This window comes from Fukomys damarensis, unplaced genomic scaffold (assembly GCF_012274545.1).
Source record: "Fukomys damarensis isolate Sample0158 unplaced genomic scaffold, DMR_v1.0_HiC HiC_scaffold_38, whole genome shotgun sequence".
Taxonomy (NCBI): Eukaryota; Metazoa; Chordata; class Mammalia; order Rodentia; family Bathyergidae; genus Fukomys; species Fukomys damarensis.
In genome coordinates this window covers 37,977,795-37,980,916 of record NW_022900950.1, presented here as the reverse complement: position 1 = coordinate 37,980,916, position 3,122 = coordinate 37,977,795, and the positions used below count along the sequence as shown (strand labels likewise).

At 35.2% G+C, this 3,122-nt stretch overlaps 1 pseudogene; it reads right to left on the bottom strand.

Moving 5' to 3' along the window:
- Window positions 1–1,502: 1,502 nt before the first annotated feature.
- Window positions 1,503–1,618, bottom strand: LOC117284674 (annotated as a pseudogene).
- Window positions 1,619–3,122: the final 1,504 nt, after the last annotated feature.

Below are 3,122 nucleotides of genomic sequence, written 5' to 3'. Positions count from 1 at the left end.
TATATTTTCATGGCTGGCACAAGACGTTCTTTATTGGCTGTATACATACATACACTGATTTAGGGAACTGGTTTATTGCAAAGTTTCTCTTCCTTTAAATTTTTTTTTAATTTAACCAGTTTTTTTTAGATTGTGTAGAAGATCAAAAAGGAAAATGAAGTATAAATCGCCAGTTACAGCGTAGTTCTAAAATAAATTTGTACATAATTTGAAATTATATGTGAAATTTAAAATACTGTGTGCAAAGGCCCCAGCACATGCTCTCTTGCAGAAGTGCATTGATTTGATATAGTTAGAATATATGGGACCATGTAGATTCATTGGGGATTCAAAGGAGAGATAGTGGTCACTCTAGACACTGTTTTGAGTGTTTCACATTTATTAACTTGCTTGTTTCTCATGCCAATGTTCTATCAACAGAAAAGGGAACTATAACTTGAAGAAATTAATAGGAAGGTGTCATGGAGATGATAATAGATGAGTTTTGGCTTATGGTGTCAGAACCAGAAAATACCTTGAAAATGCCATGGACTTTTATATTTTCATTTGAATAAATCTGAAGAATTATTTCAAAGCATATGAGAAAGAAACCCCAAATGAATATCAAGAATAATAGGCATCTCTACAAAAAAGCCTCAGATTATAAATGCTAATTTTCCTCAAATTAATTCATAAATTCAATTAGATTTAGACCAAAACTCCTTTTGGATTTTAAATGATACTTTACAAAGGGATTATTGGATTAAATTAGATTTATCTGGAAGATAATTTCTATCTAGTGGATAAAATCCTGAAGGTTTGCCATGAAACTTTTGAAAAAGAGATTTGCATGGTGACTTTTGCTAGAAGACATTCAAAAGTACTATAGTAATTTTGAAATCAGGTAATAATGCAGAAGGCGGTTATGGAACAATGAGACCAAAATGGAAATCCCACTCAATGGAAATATACTCAAAGCTTTGGTTAGAGAATATATGGGGGGAATGAATTACATTTTTCAAAAATGATCATGGAACATGATATTTTCCATTTTGAGAAAAATGAAGTTAGGCAATAATATATCCAAAATATTCCACATAAAATGTTAATACTTAACAAGAACTATTACAAGAAAATAGTAAAGTGTTTCCTAAAATATAATTTCAAGGTGGCAGTGAATCTGTCTTAAGAACACACAAGTGAATTTGTAAAGAAAAAAAAATCAGTGAATTTATGTATACAAAGAGAAAAATTCCTGTATGTGATTTAAAATGTCATACAGAATATGAACTACGTGACTGGAATGTTGTCAGTAGCTCCCAGAGTGTCCTGTAATGTTTTAATATTGAAATCATGATGTCTAAATCATATAGTTTTCTCATTCCTCTTTCTTTACAAACCAGTTGTACCCACTCCTTTCTGCTCATACTAAAATTATTACCTTCTCATTTTGTTGGGAAAATAGAAGGATAACTGTGAGTTTGAGACCAGCCTGGGCTAAATATTGAGCTGAGGGCCTGTCTGCACTACATTGGTTAGATGCCACGAAATGGGTGGCAATGCCTGAACTGTATGTGTGTTGTCAGGCCCAAGGGCTTTATCGAGGGTAGTGCTAACCTTCTCTGCTTTAATACAACACTGTCTTCACTACACTTGGAGACTCTATATCAAAACAAACAAACAAAAGCAATGGATGAGTGTGATTCTATCTATTTTCAGAGTTTCAACTTGTGCAACTCAAATTGTCTTTTATGTACCCGGGACTTTGCTTCTTTGATTGTCCTGTCTCTATTCCATATTACTTAGCCTCTCCATTGACTCATTCCCATCACCGTGCCAATATCTCAGAAGAACATCTTCCATATTATAAAAATAAAACCAAGCTCCCCTTGATCCTATATCTTCCTCTGGCTACAACCATATAGAAGAATACAACATTTTCTGTTTTGCAGAGCTAAACTCCTCTGAAGATTTGAGGTGTCCATGTTCTCTGCCACTCTCTGTAGAGAATTATTCACTTAAAACTTTGACACCCTCCACTGAAAACTCTTTTCTCAAACAATTACCTTCACATTTCCAAGTATAATAATCTATTCTAAATTCTTAACTTCATCAGATTTACTTCTCTGTCACTTAAGATCTGAGCTTGGATTCTGGCATCAGTGTATCTCCTGCCACAGTCAACTGCGGTAAAGCTCTCACGGAACACAGACCTTTCTGAAGTGAGAGCAAAGAGGACTGCTAGAACCATCGGAATTAACACTGCTTAACAAGAGTAACTAACACAGTATTCTCTGTGCAGTGGTGTTTGTGCTAATTACTTCCATTAGCTTGTAGGATTTCATATTTTCCTGGCTTTTGTGCCATTCCATTGGTTTTTTTCTTCTCATGCCTCCATGGTGGACTGTTATTTTCTCCCTATAGACACTGGAGACTTCAAGACTTGCCCTTGGATAGCTTTACTTTTTAACTTAGCTTTACTTTCCTATCTATACTGACTTCCAGAGGTCCCATGCTTTCAATACCACCTACAAACAGATGACTCACACTGCTGTCACCAATTCTAGCTTCTCTCTCCTTAAAGTGCAGATGTGACAGTGATATAGTGAACAGACTTCTCAATCTCAACATGCACATGCCTTGGAATAATCTTTTTCTCTCTTTCTTCTTATCCCATCAGGTTGTCTTTATCAGTTTTACATTTTGAGTATACTCATTATATGATGATTTCTTACTATTTTCATTGTCAAACCCAAGTCTAGCCATGTCTTGTTAGTGTCCTGTTATATATTGTGACACCTACATATTTTACTCCCATTCTTGTGAACAGCCTTTGAAACACATGCACACACAGAGTCTATTTTGCACTGTAGACATCTTTATGCTTTTCAAAGAGAAATCATAGTATGTCACTTGCCCATGGTACATCTTTAATTGCTTCCATTTTCCATTAAACAAAAATTCATAGTTCACCATCTACAAGGTCATACATTTTTTTGGATTCTAGCTATCTCTGCTGTCTTACTGTTCTTTCTTGTAGTCTTCTAGCCACACTGGCCTCCCTGAAGTTTCCAGAACATAACAATCACGCTCCCCCTTCAGGTCCTTCACATATGCTGTTTTCACGACTTGGAGTATTTCCC